This window comes from Melozone crissalis, unplaced genomic scaffold, assembly GCF_028551555.1.
Source record: "Melozone crissalis strain CALT ecotype California unplaced genomic scaffold, PUWL_Pcris_2 ptg000006l_1, whole genome shotgun sequence".
In the NCBI taxonomy this organism is placed as follows: Eukaryota; Metazoa; Chordata; class Aves; order Passeriformes; family Passerellidae; genus Melozone; species Melozone crissalis.
Genome location: NW_026535784.1, coordinates 49,601,000 through 49,628,892, shown reverse-complemented (window position 1 = coordinate 49,628,892; position 27,893 = coordinate 49,601,000). Strand labels below are relative to the sequence as shown.

At 42.9% G+C, this 27,893-nt stretch overlaps 1 protein-coding gene across 16 annotated transcripts in view; it reads left to right on the top strand.

The window, feature by feature from the left end:
* Nucleotides 1–18,783: 18,783 nt before the first annotated feature.
* The window catches only part of ADGRL3 (adhesion G protein-coupled receptor L3), a 490,221-nt gene continuing 481,111 nt past the window's right edge, over nt 18,784–27,893 (top strand). For 15 of the 16 annotated variants that reach the window (XM_054296033.1, XM_054296021.1, XM_054296027.1 and 12 more), the window contains exon 1: nt 18,784–19,542. The gene's annotated coding sequence lies outside the window, so the exon portion shown is untranslated. Of the gene's footprint in view, nt 19,543–19,651; nt 19,719–27,893 lie in introns of those variants that run through there. The other variant, XM_054296018.1, reaches the window with a different exon arrangement.

The window sequence follows — 27,893 nt, the reverse complement described above, 5'->3', positions numbered from 1 at the left end:
AGCATTCTTATAGTCTACTACATGTCAGCCTGATCACTCCTACTGGGTAAATGTTTGCTTCATTTGAAGAGAAGAAACTAAATAGGACTTGACCCCAGCTTGGCCACGTGTTTTTTCTTACCATTTTATGACTCCCATGTCTGGTTTCCCAGGCTAGTTCATCACAACACAAAGAAATAGGTTTTCACAATCAGGACTATGAATTACTAAATGCAGCATGAATTTTCTCTGTGGTAACTAAATGTCATTACCATTGGTGGGCTAAATCAAATAACTTGCAATCTCTCTAATTCTTAAGAGTGCAGGTATTGCACAGAACAACTGTACTTTAATCTCTTTCTTTTTGGAAAACTCAAGAATGGGTGGCACGGATAATTAATTTCCCTTACTGAGAAATTGTGTCTCCTTCTAAATGCTGTGCCACTTCTGGGCAAGTTCAGAGGAGTGGGAAAATTTATAGGATTACCTGAGGATAAGAACCTATTTGCACCAAGGAAAAAATGTTGTAAAGCAGAAGTTGTGCTGCATAAAAGAAGCCAGAGAGTCTTCAAATCTTTGAGGCTGAACCAGAACTTGTCAAAGTCTCTGCCACCACCTATGCAATGGCTTCCCAAATCAGGTGAAGTTCTGCTCTGTAATATCTGGGGACATCCAGTAACCATCAGCAAAATTAGGCTCATCTAAATCCTGCTGGATTACATAAATACATAATACATTTACAAAGGATTGGATAGAATAAAAGTATATACAAATATAATATACAAATATATAAAAAAATATAAATCCTGCAAGATATAATTCCTATTCTAAGCTAAGCTCTTCCCCTTGCCATCATGATAAAGCTGATTTCTCCCATCCAGAATGAATCATCTCTTGTTGCATGGCTGTGGCAACAAGATGATCTCTCCACAGAGAGAAAAAAAAAAGAAGAAAAACAAAAGGAATCTCTCAAACAACAAAACAAGTTGAAACCTGAATTCCCGACTTAGGGTGTAATCAGATAATGATTTTTTGACTGCTTGGGAATGGAGCAAGAATTAGGACTACATATACACTTCAGCCTGAATAAACCATATAGATAGGGAATGACACATTTTAAAAAGTGATTGATTGAAAAATGATAAAACAAGCAGATATTATCACAGATTTTTTTCACAAGGGAAACATACTTCTTTACATTAGCGTCCCACAGAAATGTATTGTCTCAATTTGCTAATATAGGTGTGCTTATGGATGCTTCTACAATGTTTTGTTCTTTTAGCTGTGTTTATTTTGATGAAGTACTCTTTTGTTGCCAGGATAACTCCTGACTTATTTTTCTTTTTATTTATTTTTAAAAGTCCTAGTCCTCAATATGGAACAGTCTTCCATTCCTCCTCCCTCTAAATATTTTATCCACAGAAAACTGAAGCTTCCAATAACACAAGGCTACTCATGAGTCTGGGTAAATTTCATGAACAGACACAACTGAATGCAGAGGCAAAACTCAAGTGCAAGCTAAAGAATAAGCAGAAGATGGTTAATTTGTAGTTCAGTTCTCCAGAGAATCCAGTGGTTTTGTCCACACACCATACAAACAATTTGCCAGCAGGCAGCAGTGTAGGAGTCATATTGCAGAACTACAACATAAAACAACCAGAATATAAGAAAATGGGTGGTGGATCAGCTGATCCCTCCAGTATCCTTCCCAATGAAATATGGATAGGACAAGTGGTACTTGATCAGAGGGCTCTCACAGGTGCTGCAGGGTGCATTGCTACACCTGGTGTGGGAGGCTTGGCATTTGACAACCCTTAAAGCAGTTCTCGTCTTTGAATGTGCCCCACTGCTTTTTCACATGTGCATGAGTCACCAGCAGCTCCACTGCTCCGTGGCCTGGAATCCTGCATTCTAATGCCAAGGGCTGTGAAAAAGGATTTCCCTTCTCTGCTTCAAAACTAGCCTTGCCTAGCTTCATTTGATGCCTCCTACTTCTCAGATTGGAAGAGACAGAGAACATCAATCCCTCTTCCTGCTGTCCATGCCTTCTGGTGACTTTATGGTCCAAAAGCAAACCAAAAAAATAAAAATGTGACCCCTTCTAGGATGCTTTTTGTTACTTGCAGCTACACTATAAGGTGTGCACATACAGAGCAGTTTATGGCAGCTGGGAGGATTTTCATGGCTAAGGATGATATGTGGTGATCCCAGCTGAACTGAAAGGCAATGGGTCTTGCACACAAATCACTTATATGCCCTCTTTTCTTCCCAGAATCAAAATGCATAAGTTCACTCAAGCAGGATTTTAATTTCCCAGAATTATCTTCATGTGTGCATCTAGTATAGCTAAATCCTTAGACTTTGCTGCTTTTCTGGCTGAGCAGGTGGTTCAAGGGTTTTGACACAGCCATTCTCAGTTTGGGATTTAATGACTTACAGCATGGAGCTGAAGCAAAATGCCACACTGCGTAGCTGATTTCAGCTCAGCTCTGACAGTTTGCACAAGCCAAGGATCCATCCCCAAAGAAGGTGGTTGCTAAATTCATATTTTTCTAAGAGCAGTCACAAAGTATTTATAAGTTCTCCAAGAGTCTCAAAGCAAATGTGAGGGAGCCTCTCTTTTCCTGGACCTCCACCCCATGCCAGGAAAAGCATCTTTGCCTTAGCTTGCAAAAAGATCAAAGAAAAAAAAAATCACTGCTTCCAGTAAGTGGGAAGGTTGACTATCCCATACTGTTGTGGGGTGGAAGGGAGGAGCTTGGCAGTTAAAAGACTATCAGAGATACAAAATCACACCACTTTTTTTTTTTTTTTTAACTTCATCATAGTTTAAATATATGTATAGCTCACAATGCATGTATTTTAAACATAGTTTGAATGGAGCAATAGCAAGATTAGTGCTCTGACAAGTTCAAGTTGTTACCAGTTGGGTATGGCAGTGAAGTTAGAAACTTAATTTCTAAAAAAAATGTAAAACTTGTGTACATTAGCACGTGCCTATTTCCACTGGCCTTTCCTAAGGCTCCTATGTGGATGACTGGTGACTGGAGTAGGAACCCCTATGGAGGTGGATGTTTATTTTTTGTCTTTTTTCCAGAGCTGCTTTAGCTGGTTTTTCTAAGAGTCAGGTTTGAACTCTACATTTAAGCAAGTAAGTTATCAATGGAAAATAGGATTGTCTTGGAAATTTTTCCCGTAGTCATGAAAAAGTGGGTTCTCCTGGATTTTCTGTTCCTACATCCCATGTTTCTCAAAGCACAGCTGCCTCCCAGTTTCTTCAAGTGCCTGATCAATTTGGCATTCACCAACCAAAATCAGAAAAGTATAATGAGAAGTAAAACCAATTCCTCACAGGGGAAATGGAGGGGCAGGCACTGATCTATTCTCTGGTGACAAGGGAATGACATGTCAAGGGAGGTTTAGGTTGCATATAAGGAAAAGGTTCTTCACCCAGAGGGTGGTTGGACACTGGAACAGGCACCCCAGGAAACTGGTCACAAGAGTTCAAGAAATATTTGGACAACATTCTCAGGCACATGGTGTGAGCCTTGGGGTGTGCCGTGCTGGGCCAGGAGCTAGACTTTGGTGACCCTCATCGGTCCTTTCCAACTTAGGTTGCTCTGTTATTCTATGATTCTATGTGAAATCTTAAAAACACCTTCCTGCCCACCACTCCCTCCTGCAAGACAAAGAGGAAGTTTCTGGCAGCTTCTCAGAGAAGCCATCCCTGTACCCCCTCTGCTTTGGGAACTGTGCCATGCCAACCCAGTGCAGCCTCACACCCAGAATTCCTGTAAACATTTACCCTTCAGCAACAGCCCGCAGGCTGCCACTGTGTATTTGCATTATTCTACAAATACTTTTTGTTGTGAATAATGTAAAAATCATTGCCTATTGTGCTTCAGCTTCCTTAGCACCTTCTGAAAATAGAACATACACTGAAGTAGTGCAACATTGTGCTTCAAATCTGGGGTTTGTTTGGATTTTAGGTTGAGACTTTTTTTTTTTTTGTTTTGATGTTTTGTTGGGGTTTTCTTCCCCTGCTATTTTTCATCCTGTTTGAACGATCTGGTGGTGAAGCAACTGTCACTTTATAGCAATCTTTTTCACTGACATTGCTGCTCTTAGGCACTTGAAATGAAATGTCCTTTTCTCAGCAGCAGGCTGGGCTGTGGTTACTGGCTGATGTACAGGAATTGTTCCACCTGCCTGTGAGAGGCAGCTCTTTCTTGCCATGACAGACCCACTTCCTAGGAGCTTGTGACTCTAAGGTGATAAAATAAAAATATTGCATCAACCTGAAAGTGCAGGGCAACTCCAAATGGGCTGAGTGTAACAGAGTTCAAACTGAGATGTATTTTTCCCTGTGTGCATTGTATCAGTTTATATTATAGAGGCTTCAGCAAATTTTTGCTTTTATGGTAGGGCATGAATTTACTGAAAAGAACACGAAGGAGAAAAAACATTTTAAGGAAGAGTCCTGGGAACTAAGAAATTCATGTATTAATATTAGAGTAATATACATCCATATGCAAATCACTGGTTCTGGATATCTCAAGGTATTATGATGATTTACCTCCCACCTTCCCACCCAAGTAATACAAGAGGGGAAAAACCAGGTAACATTGTAATTTTTTCTGAAGAATCCTTGGAAAATAGATTTTGTTTGCTAAACTAAAATCAGCTTTCTAACAAGGACAAAACAGTTAATGATTGAAAAGATAGTTTCTTTTAAAAAACATAATGAAAATCAATTTCCCAATGAGAGGTGTTTCAAGAAAAAAAAGTCTGATTTTCTACTATAGCAATTACTACTGAAAACTGAAAACAAACCAGGGACTGATCAGTATATTAGTGAAAGGTGTATATGGGATTCATTTTCAGAAGGAAAACCAAAGTAAGAGATACGACCGCTTCACACAGAAATAAATCCTTAAAAAAAAATGAAAGAGCCAGTACCAACAGAGTTATCTCTGAACACATAAAGTAAAAGAAATGTGGCACCTCTGGCATATCTCATAAAGAATAAATCTCCATGGACATTTTATAAATATAGGTATATTCAGAATCACATCAGAGAAAGTATTACTCTCGATTGTATTAATGAACTTTGCCAACAACCCACACACTAAAACATGTTTGCATTAAGTGTTCCTTGAATTTTTCAAGTAAGAAACGAATCAGTACAATCAGGCTGTTGATACGTATTTCATGCAGGAACATAAGACACAAATTAGTTAATAAATTATTCACCAGCTTTGCTCTGAAGTGTATTGGGAGCTGGCAAGATGTCCATGGCTCAGGGTTGTGCTAAATGACTGCACATAAAACAGAGAGGCACTGTCAGGTAGCATACACAGAGATTACTGGCAGGTCTTGACTTAGGCAACATCCTCGTTAATGATACTAAAGCATAAGCAAACAGAAACATAATGAAATCTGTTGGAGCTGCATGCCAGTGTCAAAGAAAGTGGAATACTACAGAAGAACTGAAATGCCTGGGTGTCAAATAAAAGCCCACTACATCAAATGAATAAAAATATTCCATTCATACTTGAGAAGAACCACAGGCATGTCTCAGATTAGTTTTCCATCCATCACCAGGCACTGGTAGCCAGACAATCAGAGTAGCTCCACAAAAGTCAGTGGAAACAGCAGTGAAGATTTAAGGACGCATGGACCTGTTTTGCCCAGCTGATGAGCTGCTTCCTAGGGAGAGTGGCAGGGAGAGCAAAAGGTGACTTTTGGTGCTGCATGGTGAGGTGCATTGTTCGTGTTACAGAGAGACAGCAGCTCTTCTGACATAATCTACAGCACCCCATTGATTATACTAGCAATAATTTTTTTAATCTGTCAAATTGTTACTCTAAATTTTTAGAGGTGAGGGGGTGAATAATACCAAAGGTAATTTCATAAATCGATAAACTTGAAAATATGTGTCTTAAGGTGATAAATAAGTAAATGATCCAAGGAACCTTATTTGCTCTGGATACCTCACAACCTGTACTGAGAAAAACGTTGTTGCTGAGGCCTCAAAGTGCTATTTTGCCTGCTGTTTTCATTAGAAGCCATTCATGTTTTATTTAGATAGCTTCAATCAATGTGTATCTCTGTTTTATTTTTCAGTTAAACCCTGCCAGTGCAATCAACCTTGTCTGCAAATTATTCTACATTGTCTGTAAGTAAATGCCTTCCAGTACTGTAAACCTTGTGTAGTTAATTGTTCTTAGAGAATAGGGGAATATTTCTTGATAGCAGGGCAATCATTTATGTGACAAAGTGTTGTGTTTATTTTGAGTACAAAATTCATATCACACTCTTGGTTTTGCTATTTTTACCTTTTGGTGTCTTACATGTCCTAATAGGGCTAGCATAGAGGGAAAAACACCTGCTCCGATTCTTTACAAGTAGATTGGGGACAAATGGAAATGATGGATCAATTTAGCTGGAAAAACTTGCTCCAGTAAGGGGAGGTGCCTGCATATGTTAGTAGTTGAAGACAGAATGCAAGTTGTAGGAGTTCATGGCTGTTCTTGAGGAGGATGGAGCTCACTGATGGAGTCCCTAAAAACTGTGTGTTAGGAGCTGTGCTGTTCCCCATGTTTATAAAAAGTCTAAAAAAGGGCCAATTGTTAAAATTAAAAGATCCCAATAAAATGAAATAGCTGGTCAAGCTAATGAAAACAAGGGCTGACCAAAGATTTACCAGGTTATTTTTGAAGGTGGAGAATCTAGGTAATAAAATGACAGGTGCAACCCATTGGAAATAGATTTAAGGTGATGCACCTTGGAAAAAGCAATCCAAGACTCAAGTGAACAATGTGAGCTCTAAGCTGGCTGTAACAAGACCATGAAAACACCAGCTTAATTCTGGAAAATGCTGAGTAAAATCATAGGAGATTTTACAGGAGCAGATAGAGAACAGAAAATACTGTTAAACTCCAGTACAACCACAAAGTTCATCCCCATTTTGAACACTCTGGCTCCTTCACCTGCAAACAAAATATGATGAAAATTCAGAGGAGAATGACAAAGGTGATGAAAGCTTCCCCTTGATAAATGAGCAAGTGGTTTAGGACTCTTGTTATGGACAGACATGACTTGAGAGGAGATGGTAGATTTGGGACTCAGAGTCACAGTGCTGGATGGAGCCAGACACAGAAGAAGCCAGACCACCATGGGGTGGTGGTCTGCAGCTTCACCTGGCTTTACTGGGGCTGTTTTTATGGTGTTCAACATCTAAATAGCCTCAAGGGAGAAACATCATCAGACTGTGCAGCAGAAATCCAGAAAGCATAACTAACTGTGAGAAAAACCCAAAACTCTCCACATGTTGAGAAAGTTCTTGAAATTTAAATGGGTGAGAGAGTACTTGAGGAAAAATACCAAAAGTGTTTGTGCTGCTGTTGCAATGTGTGCTTAGGGGGACAGCTGGAGCACGTGTGTGGTGGCAGGGTGTGTGTGTAAGCTGTTTATATCCTGAACATGAACCATATGCTGCTTTTAAATCTTCACCAACTAAGCAGCCGTGTCTCCCTGATCAGACCTTATCTCTAAAATGATGACCGACTTCTGGGACTTTCTTCCGTGCTTGCTTCCTGCTTCTGTGAACCTGAACATGGCTCCTGGGAAGGATTGACAACTTCAGCAACTGCAAAAAATAAGACATGATAATCGTTGTCAGAGAAGGACTGGAAAGACAATCTGAGAGCTTAATTACGGCTGCAAAGGAATGGGCTCTTTGTAAGGGTGATGATAAAATGAAGATAGAGGGAAGGCAGTACAGAGCATGAGAACTGCAGTCAGCTTTTGGAGACTATTAGCAGTTCAGTTTATGATCATAACAATACAGCTGGAGATTCTATAAAAGGTGCAACTAAAAGGCTGTCAAATTGTGCACCAGGCATTCTGCAAGAGCTACAAAATACAAGTGGCTTCATCACAATAAGAGAATAATAGGGGATTTGTGGCAATCTTAGTCCAAGTAAGAAATACTGATGCATAAAAATTCCCTTGAGACTTTTTTTTTGGCTGCTACTAGCCATAAGGCATATGCTAGGAGATCCAGCGTGGTGGGCTTAGAAAGGAAGGAAGGAGACTGTATCATCATGGACACTGCTTGTCCACTTCTTGAAAATACCAGACTGAGAATGCAGCATAATACAAACACACATGACTAGCAATGACACAGAAACCATAATTACAATTACTTAAGAAATTGTTGGGAAAACCAATATAAATATAATAGAAATAAATAGATAAAAATAAATATAAACCAATACTGTGCACACTACAAACATAAACAATGCACCTTCCCAAAACCATTTGGTTTTACAAAACACAATAATAGCATCCAAAGCTCACTAATAGCTGGATTTGAATTGGATCCCCTGAAAACCTGGATGGTATGACAGAAAAAAAAAGACAACAGCAGCACTAACAGTGCCCTCTAGATATTGCTAACACATCTATAGAAATATATGCTCCTGATTAGCATTTCTATACTACAGACAAAAACCTGGCTGGTTTTGATGAACATTGAGGTGTTGGTGTCTGCCACACCATGAGCTCCAGCTTGATGAAGTGGGTGATCTCTCCTTTCCCAATATTCTTTGTACAGGAAAACTGTGCATGAAGGTCAGCTGGGTAAAGACACGGCCTGAAGAGGTGAAACACAGGTTTCTGCCTTGGCCATTCCCTTCAGCTTTTATGTGTAGGATCAGCTTTGCAGCCTGAATGGACTATTCTGCTTCAGCCTCTGTTTAGCCCAGGGGCTGGGATACACAGCCAAAGAGGAAAATGTGGATCCCCACTGGAAGGGCTGTATCTTACTGCCTTTCCTGAATAAAACAACAGCTTTATTTCTTTAGGGATGGTACTTCCCTTTCAACACACGTGTTAAAGTAAATATGCTTGTCTTCAAAAGTGTAAAAGACAGCCAGGAATTTGTGAGAGGGGGATGCTCAAGGTCAGCAAAAGAAAAGCCATCAGTCTGCAGGTGTTTGGTCACAGAGCCAAGCAACAGAATCTCCACCTGTATGTCAGTCCTTGGAGGGACACCAAGGAGCATGCAACCCCACTGTCTTGAACCCTCCAAGCTAGAGGACAGCCACATTAAAGTAAAAAAGATAACACCTCAACTAGCTGATTGATAAGGTCAGCAGTCCTAGCAGGAATCCTTAGTCCAATACCTGAAATACAGAAAAACATGAGTGTGGACAGCTAATATTTAACAAAGCCAACAAGGCAATGAGTGAAACTAATTAAAAGTAAATAAAACTATATAAATAAAAGAAAAAAATAGGGTGAACCAAAACAAAAGCAAACAATGAAACCTACAAAATAAAATAAAGAAAAATCCAACCAAAAAAAATCCACCATAAATAAAAACAAAACAACAAAAAATGTTGTTAAAATATGACATCACAGTGCTGTCCTATTTTAACTTGAAAGAGAGCAATGTGGGGCCAGTGACGTTACACTGCCCTCAGACTGACCATGAATTTCACAGGGAGAGATGACTCCTCCCTCCTTTGCACACAAAAGCTTGCAATCTTCAACATGTAAGTACATGTAAACTACAAGGAGTTTTATGGGCCCTGTTAAAAAAGGCTGTTCTATGTCAGTGCTCCAAAAAGCAGAAGGTAGGTAACTTATAACCTAGATTTAAATTTATGATAGGCATCCTGGATTGACCACCACGAAGCAGGAATTTTGCTGTTTGCATTATATTTGATGATGTTCTCCACTGCCACATCCAGGCCATCTAGTGCCCAGAAAATGTCACAAACAAGCATGTGGCACCAGGTAAGCAACACTGCGAGAAACAGTTGTACTGCAGTTCCCTCCTTGCACAGATCATTTGAACAAGCTAAAACTGAGTAAGATGCACCTAAGGAAAAGGGTGTACTGGATAACACAGGTAACCGGGAGCTCTCATATTCTAATAATGATATTTAGGGGTTTAGCTGTGTTCTGTGAAAGAGCCTGGTGATCCAGGACACATCAATTTGCCAGTCAATTTACAGGGGCCTGGCATTGGATACAGATCTCCAAAATATATTGAGGGTCACATCTGAAAAGCAATTCCAATGCTTGAGCCTTATTCCCTACCTACTGCTCTAAGCATCTCTTCAGCATAATGTTATTCATATTTTCCAAATCACTATGCTGCTCTCATCTTGGCTCACTGAGAAGCTGTTGTGTGTACTAATTGGTGTGGTATGTCCTATACATTAGGGTGTCTAGCTTAATTTGGAAATCTTCTTAAAATTCATACTTGAATTATTGATTGTACGGCTTGGACAATGAAATGAGATGGGGTGGATTTTAGAGTTATGAATAATAAACTCCTGCTCAGCCAAAGCTACCAAGTGATGAATTCAAGCTTTAAGAGATTGCCTGCTCCACATTTTATACATGCTAGTGCCACGCTACCTATAGACCTCACCATATGTTTGTTATTCTTCTTTGTAGCCATGCAAAAGTAGGGATTATTGTGTAATGGATTTTAGAACACAATTCCTGTTGGTCTCTGCTGAGATTATGCACCTGAAAACCTCTTTTGAAATCTGCTCCAGATATTGATTGCTGTCTGATTTCCATTTGGCTGAATAGGTGAGGTCCCTGACCCCCTTTTCTTGTGTGCTGGTTGGTAACATTGATAGTCCATCCTGTTATCCTTCATGAAAGACATTAGGTACAACTTGCTTGCTCCTCTTTCCCTTTCAGCATTTGTCTCAGTAAGACCTTTCTTCTAAAGCCCTAATGAGCACATAAAACTAACTGGGTACATCTCTAGCCATGCTTAGGAACATTCAAGACTACCTGCCACTGTCACCCTTTTTGCACTGTTATGGTATCAGTACCTTGGTAATGGGCTACTCAGCATTTCACACATCCCTCAGGGGGGAGTCCTATGGCCCTTTCTGCATTTCAGTCATCTCTTCCTGTTGGGTGCCTCTGCTGGTACACTTTGGTGTTTTGTTTGCTTTATCTTCAGCTGCCAGGCACTGTGCTAACTATCTGAGGATCAGATTGCCCATTTGTCTTGGATCATTTTCCTGTGACTCAATCAGAGGAAGCATTAAAAGATTTATGAAATGAATGTGTGAAACAAGGACGTGCCAATCAACTGTACAGTAGGGGGTAAAAAAAGCCATTATTTCAGTGACTGCTGCTATGCGTTAAAAGAAAACTGAACTTAATAAAAAATCATTCTACTGATTTCTGAAACGGAGTCCAGGAGGCAAAAAGGTCATGTAGAAGACCAAAAAGATCAATTGCATGTGTCTGCACAACCACCCATTTCTTAAAGCTCTGATTTTCGGTATAATCCCTTTGTCTATGTTTTGACCCAATCTTATTTAATTTATGTTTTTTATTCATTAAATTGTATGCATGAGGTATCGGCTCAAGACTGAGCCTCATGCTCGTTTCACTGAAGGGATTTTCTGTTGTATTTGATACAAACCACTCTACCTAGTTTTATTATTTGAAATCTTCAAAATCTATCTTTGCATTATTGATTTCTTTCTTTTTGAAACCTGATTTACCCTCAGCAATAGCATTTAGTCTTAAAAATAATTAGGATCACTTTACCACTGCAGCATAACCTCAAGTAAGAAAGTTAATTTCCTGTTCAGTTTAGAATTTTTCCATTAATACCATGAATACTAAATTTATACTATGGCAGTCAAAGTCCTCTGAGAGTACCTTTAAAACACCAATTTCTCAGCTGTGATAATTTCCTACTTTTGGTTCCCAAATGGCTCTAAATCCTCCCACAGAGTTGCAAAAAGAGTGGTATTTTCCCTTGTGTTTTTTTCCTCTCTTCTCCTGCTTGACAGGAGATAGGTATGATAAGTGTTTACAGATGATATCAGCATTACAGGATAGACAGTTAATAGTATCTGCAAAATAGTTAATAGTACTGCAAAAGCACTGTGCCCAGCAGTCCTCAGGGCCAGCACAACATTTCTCCCAATAGCTCAAACTTCTCTCCAGCCCAGCAAGCAATGTGAACTGGCACCTTACCCTCTGGACATCAGTACAGTTCATCCTTCATGGTAACCCTGTGTTAGTGGTGGATTTGCCACTCGTCCTCATGGCTGGGACAGGTTGGTTTCTTGCAGTGCCTCAAGGCTCCATGATCCTGGCTGGTGCAGTTATGCTAAGCTGCAGCATGCAATGAACGTTTTCAAGTGCCCTATAGATCATTTAAGGTCAGTCCATTGGTTTCCTAAGGCGTATGGGCACCAATATCTGTGTGTTGTTGGGTTGTTTGTTTCAATGAACATCTGATTTTCCTCAAGATTACCACAAGAGTAAATCAACAAGCAGCCCAGAAATTACTGTCCACCTTTTTGGTCCTAAAAATCATTCTGTTTCTTCTCCTTCTCAACCAAGCCATTGCTTTTGCTATTTATTGGGGTTTTTCCTGGTTTCCCTGAACTTTTGTGACTTTCACCCGCAGCTGCAAGCAACAAACCCCTTTGCTTCCAAATTTGCTGTCAGTTCCAGGGAAACCTCTCTGATGGCACAGCTTATTTACTCTGCTATTTCTGCTTCCTGTTGTTTCAGCAATAACTGTGTGGAAGAGCATTTAATTGCTCTTCCCATTTAGCCTGGCTGAAGCATGCTCAGCACACCCATCTGCTTCAACATGACTTCTGCATCAAAGTCTCTCCCCCGCTCTACAACAGCCAGTTACATCTTACAGCCTAATTTATCCACACACAAAAAGAGTCTTTATTTGAAAATAGAATCAGAGCTAGCTCTGAGAATTCATGGGTTCAAATTAACGGGGAAAAAAAGCAACTGAAGTTCTTTAAAGTGAAATTCTAGTGACAATTTTTATTTTCTCCCACATTACAAATGTACTAGAACAACAGAGATAGGTCATGCTTTCCAAACAATTGAAATAACTTGGAATTGCAGAGGAAGTCTATATTGTTAGGTTTCAATTAAGTTAAATTATTAATGATTTTTGTGTCTAATTGCCTTATTACCTTGACTACAGACAGATTCAAGTCAACAGTTCAGACAGCCTTTATCCATGGCCATTTTGAAATCCATGTCTAAGCCACCAGTCACCACCAGTGTTCCACAGTGGGTTTGCACAGCCCTCCCAGTTGGACTAAATACTGCACTTTTCAGGGCAACACCCTATCTATGCCAGGAAGTCTTTCCATGTCCCTACTGCCTCCGCTTCAGGAAACACTGAAACAGTACTGACACCCACCAAAAGAGTAGGAATACAAAAAAGAAAATCAGGCATATTTCTGTTTGTCATCGTTTACCTCAGCCATCAACAAAGGCCCATGCAAAAGCTCACTCACTCCCCCACCAGTAAGACTGGTGAGAGAATTGGAACAGCAAAAGCTAGAAAACCCGTGGGTTGAGATAAAGACAGTTTAATAGGGAAAGCAAAAGCAGTACACTCAGGCAAAGCAAAACAAGGAATTAATTCAGTGTTTCCCATGGGTAGCAATGTGTTCAGCCATCTCCAAGTGAGCAGGGTCCCCCAGTACACCTGACTTGGGAAGAAAAACACCATCACTCCAAATGTCCCCCCTTCCCCCTTCTTCTCCCCACTTTATACATTGAGCATGATGCCACATGGGCTGGAATATCACTTTGGTCAGGTTGGGTCATCTGGCCTGGCTGTGTCTCCTCCCAACCCCCTGTGCATCCCCAGCTCCCTGCCAACGTGGCAGTACAAAACAATAGAAGAGGCCTTGGCTCTGTGCAAGCCCTGCTCAGCAATAACAGAAACATCTTTAGATTATCATCGCTGTGTTCAGCACAAATCCAAAACACAGCCCAATAATAGCCTCTGTGCACCAAATTAACTCTACCCCAGCTGAAACCAGCACACTGATATTGAGAGACTGAGAACCCATCTTCTGCTGCACAAGGCATTGGACATGAACAGGCTGCAAGGAAATATGTTAGCTCAAAGTTAGGAACTGGACATCCCTTGGCACCTCCTCTCCTTTAGGCTTTTCTGTTGGTGCCATGCTACTGCAAATCTGCTATGGGCGACCAGTATGCTATGGCTTAAACAATCCCTTAAATGCAAAGCATTTTCTTGACAGTCCATGTTTTCAAAATTAAATCATTATCAGTTGCATTTTCTATGTAATATGGGAGGGGGTCTTCTATTATTTTTTGAGGTTATTCTTGCACCTAGAAAAATCAAGGTACATGTTACGAGGAAGAGACTAAAAAAGTCAGACTAAATGTGAGCCTTGTCGCTGATTTCTGCTTTTGAATCGCTCCTTATTTTGGAATTTTGCTTGAGTCCAGTGCAATCAATCCTGATGAATTTCATGCCTTAAAATGAGTGTGGGAAAATTCAGCATGCAAAAACATGAGGTGCTTCCCTTGCAGGGAGGGATCTAACAGTACTTTCCTAAACCAGGACCACAGAGGAGATGATGATGGGGGAGAAGAAAACACAGAATGTGGACCCTGTCGAGATCTAATTCAGTGTTCCCATCCATCCATCCATCCATCTATCTGTCTGTCTGTCTATCTATCTATCTATCTATCCATCCATCCATCCATCCATCCATCTGCTTGAATTGTTGTGATTTTATGATGAAAATGTGGGTTTATCAGAGATAAGCTAAGTTTTGCTGGATCTATAGCAGAAGTCAGTGATGTTTATTTGTATCACTCCACAGCATTTGTTTTTAAAAATTCATGTAGTTTTGTCATGACAACACTTCAGATTGAAAAAAAATGGTGAAAACCAACCATAATACTTGATCATGAAGTAAAGAAAACATTGTATGTTTTGTGTAGGACAACTGGTAACAGTGCTGAAAACAGAAATGTCTATCCATGAATTGGTCCAGATGACATGCATCTTTGAGAATAAGGTAATTCATTACAGAATGTAATGGCTCAGTGACAGTTGTTTATGGAAGTTAATGGAAATATGAGAGAAAGAAAGAAAGCAAATAGGACATATCTTCAGAAAAAGAAAGAAAAAAAGAAAATAATCAAAATCACAGTCAATTACAACTCCGTAAACCCACTTTTAAACCATCTCAAAATAATAATGAAATTATCATTAAAGCCCCACATCTACCTGGGGGATAATGGAATAATGAGCAAAAAAGGATGCAGACACCACGGTGCCAGGTTGGTATGTGTGACAAATCCTCCTGAAGTAAATTGATTGGGAACTCAAAATACTGAGTGAACAGATTCAAACAAGACAACTTGAAACAGAGTTTGGTTTTTTTTGGTGTTTTTTTTTTTTTTTTGAAGAAAGTGTTCTGGAAAGCTCTCTAAGGTTGCAATTTGGTTCTGTTACAGGTTTCCCAATGTAAAACACCGCACTGAATTTCAAGGCCTGAAGGCTGTCTGCCTATGCAAGTAAAAAATATCTGAATGCTGGGGTGATGGATATGGAAAAGAATAGGAGTAGATTATAGAGTCTTACAAAATGATAGAGCAGCACAACAAATCAATGCGCTCTGGGGTTGCTGGTGAAGGTAAGTTATATCCTCAGACTGCACAGAATAACTGCTCTTTATGTAATCACACCTGGGATATGTCATTAAATTGCAATACCTCATTACCCGTCCTCAAAAAACACGGAAGAGTTTCAGGGAATTCAGATCTGAAAAAGAAAAATGATCAGACTCTTGGAAAGAGTGATACACAAGCAGAGATTAAGTAGCTTAAATATATAGCTTATCTAATCAATAATTAAGCAGGGGAAGGATAATGGCTTAAAAATATGTAAGAGAAAGATAATTATTTTGCATGATGCATGGTCCCAATTCAGCACAGTGCTAAAACATGTGCAGATCCATCAGCCCTGCAAAACACCAATGTCCAGGATTTCAGTGGAGCTTCAGCACATACCTAAATTTAAGCATGCATTGAAGTACTGTGATTAATTTGGGCCATAACCACAAGTAATAGTATGAAATTAAGAAATGCAAAAATGTAGGCTGAACAGCAGGAAAATCTTCCAAATGGTGAGATATATGAGACTGGGGAGTAATCACTCAAGGGAATTGGTGGAAACCTTATCCCTGGACACATTTCAAGTTTTGCTGGACAAAGTACTGGGAAAATATCCTTTGGGGAATAATCTTGCTGTTGCCTCTGGAGACAACTGCACAACCTACTGCAACTATTCTGTGCCTAAGTTTTTCTGGGCTGACTCACAGCATTAAGTCTGAGACATGATTTTAAAAAGCACCAACAGCGCAACAGGCTGGTGGCATTTTGAAGCTCTTCCTTGCCTCCCCCCACAATTTACTGGGTTTTTTCCATCTTCATTATATGGAATGCTATGAGAGGGAAAAAAAAACCCACACCACCACACTTTAGCTTAGTGGCTTTTTGTCTTTTTGTTACTCACTGGCTGAACATTGATTTCATTCTCATCTCTGCATTAAAACAGAGCTTAAAGATACAGAGAAAATATAATTTCAACTTGTAGGGCTTTGTTTCATTCCCAGAGCATGTATGGTGAATGGTGAATATCATCAGAGAGGTAATTGTGTCTTGAAGAATCTCATATCTCATATCTTTGAGCATCTCAGCAGAAGCAGTATTCAGGATTTGGGGGTTTTGCTAGTTTGATTTGGGTTTTTTTGGGGGGTGAGATTGTTTGGTTGGTCGGTGTTGTGGCGATTTTTGGTGGTTGTTCTGCTTGTTTGTTTCATTTTTTGTTTTTCCCTTCCGTGCAGACCCTGGAAGAAAGGCTGTTACAAAAAGGATTTTCCCAAAGATGAAGCAGTAGATTCTCCAAGGACTTTTTCCACTGGGAATAGTAATTTTGGTGAGTCAAATGCAAGGTCCAAAGAACAACGGCTTTTTAATTGCTTTGAAATCTACTTTTTCTTAAATCAAATTATTGTAGAAGATTGAGCATAATTCACTTGGACATGTGGATATTCTGCAGCCATGTAGCAAAAGGACAGGTGTTCTCTAACAAGACTTTGCAGAGATCTATTGGAAATGGTTGAGATAGATCTGTTAAAAATTGTAGATTTCCCTTCCCTGACCACAGTTGATATTCTTTGTTTATTTTTGCAGTGTCAGTGAACGGGCCTTGATTTTATTATTGGGAAAACAGCACTTATGTTTATTGGTACTAATTTTCCACTGCACATCAATGCATCCAGAATAGCAGTTCTTAACCTTAAATACACATTTCTGTGCCTGCCTAACTAGCAATTCAGCTAGGAACATGTGTGAGCATCTTCCTGACTCATGGTCTGAGTTAACAAACAAGGTTACTTAATTCCCTTATCCCATTTAAAAGAATGGCCTTGCAAGGTCTCCATCATCAAGGATACTTAAGAGCTTGTCAAGGAAAAAGCTGAACAGGATAATTAACTGAGTGGATCTTCCATTGGGTTGCACCAGGAGGCCTCATTTGGGCCCTTCCAGCTGTCTTGGCTAGAGTGAAATCTGGGAGTGCAGCAGCAGCTCCTCAGGTAGGTCTGGTAACTGGGATAAAGCGTGGTGTGTTGCACTCAGGCAATTAGAAAACTATGATTTTCTGAAATCTACTTTTTTGTTTGTTTTGTTGTTAAAAGAGCTTCATTTGTTTAGGTCCTTCCCTCACCAACCAAAACGAAACAAACAATTTGGTTGGTGAGGGAAGTTTTTAGCATGTTTCAGTCAAGCACCATTATTTCCAGAGATCCCATGTAAGCATGTAAGATTACAAATGTTAACACAAACACAGGCTTCTTATCCTCTTTTGTGGAGGTTCCTGACTTTTAGGAGACAAGGGGATTTGTGTTTCCCACCTGCTGAGGGTGCCAGGGCAAGGACAGAATGTGTCTTGCCGCCCCAGCTGATGCCAGGCTGTCCTGAGCCCCATCCCTGTGCTGGGCAGCAGGGAGACCATCCTTGAGCAGCAGGTAGGATCTGATGGGCTGCTTGGATGGGGACAACAGGCTGAGAGGCCAATGGTGCGCTGGGGAATCTAGCGGGGAATGGGTCTGAGCTGGAAACACAAGCTGCCATTGGCTTTCTGGGAGGGCAGCAGCGGGCAGAGCACCCAATCGCGGCTGAGGGAACCGCACAGGCGATGAATCGGTGCCGCAAAGGCAGGCTGCAATTGGCCGCTCGGATGGGCACAAAATTCCAAGCGGCCAATCGGGACGTGGGAGATCCAGTGTGCAGCGAGGTCCGTGCCCAGTGTTGAGGCTGCCATTGGCTACCTGGCAGGGGAGCCAGGGGCAGAGCGTCCAACCGGGCGGTGCGGGATCCTTCGGGAGGGGCTGCGGGACAGGTAGTGCGGGCCGGGGGCTGGCACCGCAGCGGGTGCGGGCAGTGCGGGGCAGTGCGGGCGCGGCGGTGCGGTGCGGTGCGGTGCCGGCCGGCTGCTAGGTGGAGCCCGCGTCCGCGCAACCCAGATCCGGGCCCTCGGCGCTCCCCCGCCCCTCGGCTCGCCGCCCGCCCGGCTCCGTGCGGCCGCCGCCGGGCAGGGCAGCAGCGCCGCGCCGCCCGCCGCCGCCTCCTCCCCGGGCCCCGTTGCCCGCTCCCGGCCCGGCCCTGCGGGGGACGCGGATGCCGCGGGTCCCGCCGGCCCGGAGCGCGCTGCCCGTGTGCGGAGCGTGTGCGCTGTGCCGAGCCGAGCCGTGCCGAGCCGGCGGGGCGGCCATGCGGCCCCCCCGCGCCCGCTGAGCACCGCGCGGGGCGCGCCCGCCCAGCCGCCCCCTCCGCGCCCGCGGAGCCGCCCCCTCCGCCCGCCCGCCCGCGCCGAGCCGCGCCGCGCCGGGGCTGCCGGTCTCCGCAGCGGGAGGAGGAGGAGGAGGAAGAGGAGGAAGGATCCAGGGTGTCTGCGGAGCGCGGGGGGCTGAGGACCACCCGCCTCCCTCTGCGCGGGCGCCTTTGTGTCCCCCAGCCCCGGCGGAGCGAGGGGCCGCGGGCAGGGGAGCGGATGCGAAGAGCGGCTGGTGCTGGAGGGGAGAGAGAGAGAGAGAGAGAAAGGGGGATGGTGGAAGATTTCTCTCCTTTTTTATTTTTTTTTTTTTTGGTGGTCTCTTCGGCAGCGGCTGTTCTTCCTCAGCAGCAGCAGCAGCGGCGGCGGCAGCAGCAGCAGCACAGGCAATGACTCTGCCGCATCCGAATCGCCTGGCCGGTGGCGCCGGCTCCGGAGACATCACCTTGCTCTGAAGTTGCCCACCTGGAGGAGGTAAATCGGAGCGGGGCTTTCGTCCAGAGGGGTCGGCGACGGCGGGGAAGAGGAGGGAGTGATTGCCTCCCCCATCCTCACACACTCATCCTCCGGGAGGAAGCTTGTGTAGCAGAAGAACACGGCAAAAAAGGAAAGACTTTTACTTCTTTTTATTTTTTTTTATTTTTTTTTTAAATTTTCCTTGCTTGAGGGGGACGTCCGTGCTTCTCGTCCGGCCCCCTTTTCCTCCTGGCTGGGGGCTTTGGTACTGTGGCCAGGTCTGCTTCCTACTCCCACCTCTGGTTTTAATGGCTGGATTGTGGCAGCAGCTCCCTGCTGCAGGTTGTTGAGGATCTGATGGGGACTCGCATCTCAGGAGCCGGAGGTGACTAAAGGTAACTAAGGAGCGGATGGATGGATGCTCGGCAGCCCTTGCCTGGCCCTCAGTTGCTCCCTTGCCCGCTTGCGCTGGGCTGAAGGGTGCCGGCCGCCCTGGGCGCACGCTTGGACGCTTGGATTGAATTATGCTCTAATAAGGGTAGTGTGTCTTCAGGGGGGCTGGATCCTCCAGGTAACGGGGGAGCATCTCTGGGTCTGCATGCTGGGCGACAGTGGAGACGAGGGGTGTGCATCTTGTTTGGAAATGCCTTGTAGGCTCCCGGTTTGGCTGTGGGCAGCTAGGGTGGCAAAGACTGTGAGGAGATGGAGGGGACCGGGTAGGTTTTCTTCTTGCTCTCTCTTGGTCTTTTTCTATGAAAGGCACCACGTTGGACCGGGGGGTTTGCTGGTGTTACACTGAGGAATTCGTGAGTTTCATTATGTTCCCTCAATCTCCCCCCTTCTCCCCCCCTCCCCGTCTTCATGCCCGCTCCTCCGTGGATCTGCGTTGCTGTTTAATCGCTGAAGGCTTCCTCGAGAAGCGATTGCTTTCTTGGATATCGGGGGGCATGAGTAGGGGGGATGCTGCCGAATTGGGGGTGCGTGTCGGGGGCTGCCTGTGCTGGATGTGAGGGGCTGGGCAGAGGTGTGAATCCAGCAGCCCCCAGGGTTACAGGTAGACGCGGGGAGCGAGCTTCGCCTTGCCGTGCAGCCGGGGAGCGGAGCGTTCGGTGTAGGTAGGGATGTGCGGAGCTCCCACCTCCTGCCCGTGAGGCTGCCTTTGCTGCCTCTAATCAGTGTAGGGCTGGCGTTTGTTTTGAGCAAGGGCCGGTATGTATAGCTGGAATTGCATTTTTAATGCCGCTTTCCTTTTAACCCTTTGCTTTATTTGCTCCCTTAATTATTTATTTGTGTTCCCCTTGCAATCATTTGACCGCGTAACTTGGAGGTACCGGCTGTAAGGCTGATGGCGGGGAGGAACCATCAGCCGGAGAGCAGCCCTGTTTCCCAGTTTAAGGAGCCTACCTCCAGCTGGTGCCCCTTAGTGCTAATGAAGATGTAGCTACACTACCCCAGAGATGTGCCCTGGGTATTTGGGGGATTGTCTTCCAGGACTGAGTTTGATCAGTAGACTTGCACCCGGAGTTGTCCAGGGAAGTAACGCTGACCTCCAATACATTTAGTTGGGCTTTCTTCCTTACCCTTTCCCCTGCAGACAGGCAGATGTGTGGTTTTGCTTGAGGGGTGGCGAGGTAGGAAAGGAGCCTCTCTTTCTCTCCCTTTCCTGATAGGCATGAGATTCTTCTCTGCGGTAGTTAAAACAACTCGTATTTTGGCCAACAGCAGTGTATTGTTTCTGCTTGTCAACTGTGGAGTTCATTATCGTTTTAACCAAAACAGCCCATGTCTATTGTATTTACTTTCCTGTTTAGATCACTCCTTAGGAGTTATTGCCATTTCCACTCTCACAGTTCTGGTTCCAGGCAGCCAGCTGCTTAGAGGGAGGCTGAGATGCGAGGGAAAAGGCGAAAATGCCATCTGTTTCTTGATATAAGGCAGAGAGGTAGTCTACCGGCTGCAGTTTCTCTCTGTATTACAGCACTTATTATTCCAGAGTGTAGGATCAGAATTGTCGAAGCTGACCAGAAAGAAATCTTCCCTGGAGTTGAAAAGAAATAAATTCCATTTTCATTGTGGAATGCTGCCTCTTAAGAGCGCAGCCAATGCTGCCTGCTTGGTATAGAGTAGTAGCATGTGCTTTGTAGAGCTCATTTATCATCATTTCCAGGGGTCTGCAATACGAACAGGCTTCTACTGTGCATTCATTAGGAAGAATTCTTCCATGGAGCTTTTCATGGGAGTAAACCAGGTGTTACAGGTTAAAATGGGCTGCTGTCAGAAAGTCTGCAGTTGTCACTTTAGATCTATGCCAATGTTGGGTGACAAAGTTCAGGTTAGGGCTCCATGGTAAAGCTGTATTTTTTTCCTAAAGATTAAAGTGCTCTGAGAGAACAGGAGTCAGACCCCCTTGTTGTGGTCGAGGCTGCTCTGGTTCCTGCTCTTTAAGAGTACTTTAAGAGTACTTTTTCCTTATTTAGGCTTGGTTTACTATAAAGTGACTGCTGTCTTGTTACCTGCTAGCAAAAAATAAAGTGGGTAGAAATCTCTGGTATGTTTATTTCCAAAAGGATTGAACTTTCTGTAAAGCTAGTGTTCACCTGTGAGTTCCAAATAATTTCTGTCATTGAATAAGTATGCATTTTCCCTTTTCTTGTTGGGGTGGTATGTTTAGTTTTGCATTGAATTCAGAACAAGATAAATGACAGTGTAGATTGATGATAGTGAAAACATTGAGTGCTGCTTTGCAGGCAGTGAGATTTTAATGCTATTTATTAAGTTGAGGCTACCGAGTCCTCATGGAGATGTGTTTTTGTGACAAGAGTGGGAGCTGGTGTTTCAGTTTCTTGGTGCCCCCCGGAGATGAAGTAGTTTATGCGTTAGCCTGGGATATGTGAATTTGTCCCTGTGCCCTGCCGGATCCAGCCCTCCACCCCCTCCTTTGTTTGCTGTGCATCCCCCAGGTTGGGGTGCCATGGGGAGCACGTCCTTCCTCCCAGTTGGGGGTGATGTGGCAGAGGTGCTCAGCTTGCCTGTGCAAGCACTGATTGCAGTAAAGGCTTTTTTCCTCCTGAAACAGAAAGCAAATTGCCCAGTGCCTGCTGGTGGAAAGGTGAAGCTGGTGCTCTTTGCTGGGTGGGAGGGAAGTCAAGCAGGTTTGTAGGTGAAAATGCAGGCATGCACATCCAGCCAGCTGACTGATGAGCTGGATGTCTCAGCCCAGCGTTGCAGGGCTGTTGGAAACATAAATAGATATTTAGAGGCAGGTAGAGCGAATGATCAGCCAGGACTGAACAGGAATGTGCATGACCTTTAGCTTTGGGCAGCGCTCAGCTGGAGGGCCTGATGCTGCCGTCAGGGTTTTCACATTCAGAGCATGAGTGGATGCATCATCAACACGTTTATTCATGCACACGGGGGAGGGAAGTCTTTGTAAATGAAGAAGTCCTAGGAATGGGTGATTTATTAATAATTTTAATACTAATAGTGTTGGGACTGGTGTAGATTGACTAGGAAGCAATTTAATGCGTGACACAATATAAAAGATGGGTTAAAGATTGATGAAAGAGATGGAATTCAGGGAGCAAGAATGGATCAGAGAAAAGCTAAAGCATGGAGGATAGGAATAAGGATTTCTATGCTTTAAATAAGTTTCTTTTAATTTTTTCCTGTTGTAATTATATTACTTGGTGATTGTGGAAAAACGGCTGAATGCTGCAATTGGAGTGATTTTGATAAAGATTTTCATTCCCTAGAGGCATCTTGCATATCACAAGAGGTTTGTAAGAACAACTCTAAAATTAATTTTTTTTGGAGTGGCGATCATCTGAGAGATAGACATCACAATATTGATGGGTTGCTGAGGACTGTAGTGAAATATCAAGACAGCCCTGCAAAATAAAGAAGGTTTTGTCTGCCCCTTCTGATGGGCTGCTTATTGGAGTAGGATGTGCTGGTGAGCATCGACATTCTGGAGAGATGTTTATGGACGCCCATTTCTTCCCTGCTGGTCCTTTTCTCATTCAATAGATGCGCTCCTGCTGGGATGGGAATATGAAAAATGCACCATGATGCCAAATTCTGAGTGTACATCCACGTTTCAGTCTCTGCTATGTCTTCAGGCAGTGCTTTCAGTTGCAGGATGGAGAGCTAGAAATTGTCGATTGCAGGAGTTCAGTATGCACTGGTGTATTTGAAGGAATGTACCTGTCCCAGTGAGGGGGTGTGATGTGCTAGCCTCTGGCTGCCTCGTCTCCTGGGGTCATGCCTGCCTTGCCAAATGTTTGTCACGCTCCTCACCAGCACTTACTGTGAGGCTCTTTAATCCCTGCTTGGGATGCATGTGAGTATGTCCTGTTTCTGTAGGTGTTGAGATGCTCCAGCACTCCCTGATCTCATCCTCATGCTTAGTGTCAGTGGAAGCTCCCAGAACAGTCTGATGAAGTAGAAGGAGAACTTTGCTTTTAAGCATCTACTTTTAATTCTTGCCTACTGTAATGGCAAAGAAACCACCTCCTACTCAAATCTGTGATGTGATCCTATCTAGGACGTTATCTCATTGCCTGGTTTTGGCCTCCAGGTTTGCAGTGTAATGCTTGCTTTACATTCCTCACTAGATAATCTCTACAGTGCAGTCTGAAATTCCTGTCTGCAAGCTAAGTGTTCGTTTTAAAGACAACTTCTCTGAAGACACCTTGGCTCTACAGCTTTTACTTCAGCAGTCTTTTCCGAGAGCCTTCTGACTTTGCCTGTAAGGCAGATGCTTTTACCAGTCATTGCACCAAGCATCTGTAACTATAGTAAGGTAGCTAGTCTTTTCAGGAAATGTCATTTTAATAGTGTTGTGGACCACAGTTTTACTTACTAAGTGGTGCTCAGTGAGGGATTTTTTCAGCCTGCCTGAAACCCTTGTTTTCCTCTGAGTCTTTTTTTCCCCTCCCTTTTTGAGCTTTTAATCTCTACTTCTTCAGGCCCACTCCCATCCGAGGGAGGCACTGCTACGTCTGTGATGGGAGCTCCCACTGTAGTCAGTGGAGCGCTTCTGTTGGCTTCCCTGTGAGGGGAAGATGCTCAGGAATCTCACATGTGCTATCTTCTGAAGAGAAGCTCCAGAATCTCAGATGAGGTATCTTTTCAAAACCATTCCCCTGCTTCAGCATCAAGTTTCTAGTAATTGTTTTGTAATATCTTTGCCAGAGGTGGCATTTCAGGCCAAACAAAGCAATGAACACAGAGGAAGAGTAGAAATCTGTGTAGACTTCTAAAATGTGTTTGTGAAAACAGTCCAAAATTAAAATCAAGACACTTTTGTTTGAGGCTTGACAGCTTTCAGTTTCAAGGGTCATGAAATAAACACCATTCTGAAAAAAGCAAAGAGGAGTTTGGCAGCTGTCCCAGTTAGGCAATATGCAGTTGTAGATTTCATTTAAATGCCTAAGAGTAATAAACCTTTACAGAGCATCCATTGGTGCTCACTCTGCCAGGATTTTTGAAAATTATTTTTTTAAAGCACGTTAGTCAACATGTGAGTAATTACACAGGAATTATTTCAGTGGCTACAACCTAATGCTTCAGAGGCCTGTAGCACAACTCCGATTCATTACAGTGGGTACCTGTCAGGGAGCAGGTTTGAAATATTATGCACAGTGTTTTGAGTAGTTTGGATTATAGCTTTGCTACTATTAATTGTGAGAGCTTTACTGATTTGATTGCAGTTGCTTTGATTTATATCAGGTAGAGTCATTGATTTTGAACTTTGGAACAGAGCTGTGTGTTTCTAAAACTTAGAACAGGGTGTCATAAATACAAAAGACCAACATGAGTGTTTTCTTACAGCAATCCAAAGTTAAAATGAAATGAAATAGGACTCTCTGTGCTTTTGTGGAAGTGATGCTTAAAATTTAGCTCTGAATTGCCCTACTGCAAAGTCCTGCTCAAAGGTGCCACACAGCACAGCACTGTTCTGAAAGGAGGTCTAGTCTAAACCTGGCCCCTTTGGGTAAGACTCTTAGTGGTTTTGTACCAAGGGCAAGTAATTAATTTGTGAGAGTCACTGCACACAATATATATGAGTTTTTACAGTAAGTCCCTTTGCCACTCCCTAGAAACCAAGAATCTACTTACAGAGGTGAGGCCCCTACATGAATGAGCACTGTTTAAAGTTCGGGGAATAGGAACCTTCTGACTAATGCAGTCTTAGAACATCTGTTTATCATGGGGAGGCACGTATATAGACATATAAATACTATGATTTGGGGAACAGACTCAGTTCTGATTTTTTTGTCAAACTTGGGGAAATGAAACAGAGTTTTGGCTTTAGGTGAAATTTGAGAATTGCACCTATACCCAAAACATAAATGTACCCACATGTGTATGTCCATGTGTGTGCATACACAGGTTTGTTTGTGAAATGATGGTGCTGATGCATAGAGTTGGTGTTTTTTTTTTTTTTTTTTTAAATTGTCTTGCTGGAAACTCTCCCTGTTTATTTTCTGATTGTTTTTTGGTAGGTGCAGTAATGGACAATAAGTTGTGCAGGGCCTGCAGCTGTAAAATTTTAACTGAGTTGCTTGGTTAATAGTCCAACACCAAAATAGAACAACCACATTTTCAGATGTGTTGAGCAACCACATGTTTTATCAGAGTCAGTTCTGGTCCTTGCTTATTTGTTGTAGCAGGCTTTTTCCATTCTGAAGTTGCTGATCCCAAGCCTGCCTTAATGAGATTTTTTCATTGCCCTCAGTGAGGAAGAGAAGCTTCAGTGTGTTGCAGAAGTGCTGTTTGCAGCATACTTGAGAAAGTCAACATTTTCCTTTGAGCAAGGAGTAAGGGGCATGTTAGTTACAAGTATGCTGCTAATACTAATTTTGGGCAGGCCTAGGTTAGATGGGGAGTTGAGCTCAGAAGAGCCCAGCACTGGGAGCTGCTGAGCTGTTAACTGGTTTTTTAGGGCTAAAATAGTTATGTTGGAGGACACCAGGAGACAAGGGAGGCCCTAAGCAGAAGCAGTGGCCCTGTTCTGTTTGGTCAGTGGGTCTCTCTTTAGGAGCCCTGCAGAGGCACTGCCCTGCCTTGCTCTTCAGTGTCACAAACCAAGCCTTGGCTCAAGCCCGTGAGAGTAGGGGAGGGACCCAAGCCCAGTTTTTGATGTTCTGCATGGGTGGGTACCTTGAATACTCAAATGCATTCCCGTGACAGTTGACCCTGTAAGGACATTTTCAGTAGCTCTCTGGATTTTTTCTCTTTTTTTCCCCTTTCCTTCTCCCCCACAATTTTTTTTAATTTTTTTTTTTCTGTTCCAAAGACTGCTGAAGGAAATAAAAAAAGCACCCTTTGTACCTGTCTTTTTGAATACATTTCACTGATGGAGACAGTTGAGAATTTCAGGGATCATGTTAACTCCTTTTGCTTTGCCCTTGTATGTGTGTGTTACTGACCGAAACATTGTGATTTCAAAATGGTGCAGATTCCCACCACTCACTTCAAAGGGCACAGGTTTTTGTTGTTTGGGTGTTTTTGTTTCAGCAAGATGTATGTTGTGGTTTTTTTATCCATATGTGCTGTGTAATGTGAATCCTTACTTACCACTTCTGTTGCTGCGTTCTTTTGCATTTTTGGTTTGGGTTTGTTTGTTTGTTTGTTTTGTCTCCCTCCTTTCTTTCCCTGCATTTACAAAAGATTTTGGGATTCTATCCTGAATGTTTTTTTAAGGTGAAGTCTATCTGGAGGTACATAGTGCTGGTCTGTAATCCTGTAGTAGATGGCTTATCTGGAGTATCCAGAGAACAGCCATTCCTGTTTCCAGCAGACCACAGATTTCTATATTGGACATTGTTTCTCAACTAAAGCTTGTTGGAACTGTGTATGTAATCTAAAATGTCATTCCTTTGGATTTTGGATATTGCAATCACAAGCTATAATAGTTGGAAAATTTGATGTATCTATCCCACTTCCTTCCGAGGGAAATTATGATGTGACTACTGCACTTGCAATTCCCACAGCACAGACTTCTTCAAGAAAATGTCATTTTGGATTATCTTTAATGGATGCAGGTGTGTGGAATGTCTGTGTGTCTTTTTTTTTTTTTTTTAAGAAGAATGGAGTGCTACAATTGCTGCTTTATTTGGTACAACTCCAAAATGACATATATTTCCTTGAGTAAAATTCTTCCTGATAGGTATTTGAAATATAGCAATTATGCTGCATAGAGGGGTTACTTGTGACCTTCTGACAAGGGACCCACAATTACAATCATAATGCACTTTATAGATCTCCTTAAGTGGGTCACCAATTTGCAATGAGTCTTTCTAAAGTCTGTGCGAGGCCTTTCAGTTGCAGGAGTGGGGAGCCTTGTTCTGTACATCACTGATATTCAAAGGGAGGCTGAAATCACTGAATCACAGGATGGATGAGGTTGGAAGTGACCACACTGGGTCATTTGATCCAACCTCCCTGCTGGTGCAGGATCATCCTAGAGCACATTGTACAGGTTTGCATCCAGACTGTCCTTGAATATCCTCAGTCAGGGAGACTCATTTTTTGGGCAATCTGTTCTAGTGCTGGGTCACCTAGACAGTAATAAAAGTTCTTCTTCATGTTCAGGTGGAACTTCTGTGCCTCAGTTTCTGCCCGTTGCCTCTTGTGCTATTGCTTGGCACCACCAAGAAGAGCCTGGAAACATCCCCTTGACACCTCCCTTTGGAGACTCACAGACATTGATGAGATCCCTTCTCAGTCATCTCTTTAAGAC